At 49.3% G+C, this 418-nt stretch overlaps 1 protein-coding gene across 2 annotated transcripts in view; it reads right to left on the bottom strand.

Moving 5' to 3' along the window:
• The window catches only part of LOC124036134 (protein crumbs homolog 1-like), a 38745-nt gene extending 38327 nt beyond the window's left edge, over positions 1 to 418 (bottom strand). Inside the window, exon 1 of one of the 2 annotated variants that reach the window (XM_046350301.1) lies at positions 1 to 418. This exon is cut by the window's left edge and continues 2250 nt beyond it. The gene's annotated coding sequence lies outside the window, so the exon portion shown is untranslated. The other variant, XM_046350302.1, reaches the window with a different exon arrangement.

The raw sequence follows: 418 nt of genomic DNA, 5'->3' as shown, positions 1-418 counted from the left end.
ACTATGATAAAAGGAATCAACAGGTAGGTAGGCCTGTGTCTGGGTGCTGCCTTGCAGCTATAACGAGTAGGTTTTAACGGTGTCATTTACAGGGGTGTGGGGCGATGAGCAGCCGCTAATGCTAATTCTGTCATTGGCAGATAATAGGGGTTTAAGGCAGTCTTTCTCAGCATACTGAATGTGCATCTATTAACACCTTTACTACCGCTACCACTGAGACGGAATCAAAGCATGCATGAGTGAGCCTTAGTGACAGAGCGATGGCCTCTCTGGGGCTGGGCTTTCACAGGCCAAATGTCATCCGACACGGCCCACAGATTGGGGGGACCCGCAGGATTTATGAGACTTCTTATAAAGGCCCAGACTGGAGCTTTATCTGCCTGCTCCAACACACACACTCTGCACTGTCTTCCCTAAA

This window comes from Oncorhynchus gorbuscha, linkage group LG05, assembly GCF_021184085.1.
Source record: "Oncorhynchus gorbuscha isolate QuinsamMale2020 ecotype Even-year linkage group LG05, OgorEven_v1.0, whole genome shotgun sequence".
NCBI classification, from domain to species: Eukaryota; Metazoa; Chordata; class Actinopteri; order Salmoniformes; family Salmonidae; genus Oncorhynchus; species Oncorhynchus gorbuscha.
Note: the sequence above shows the minus strand (reverse complement) of the source record. Positions and strands in the feature narration are given on the sequence as shown.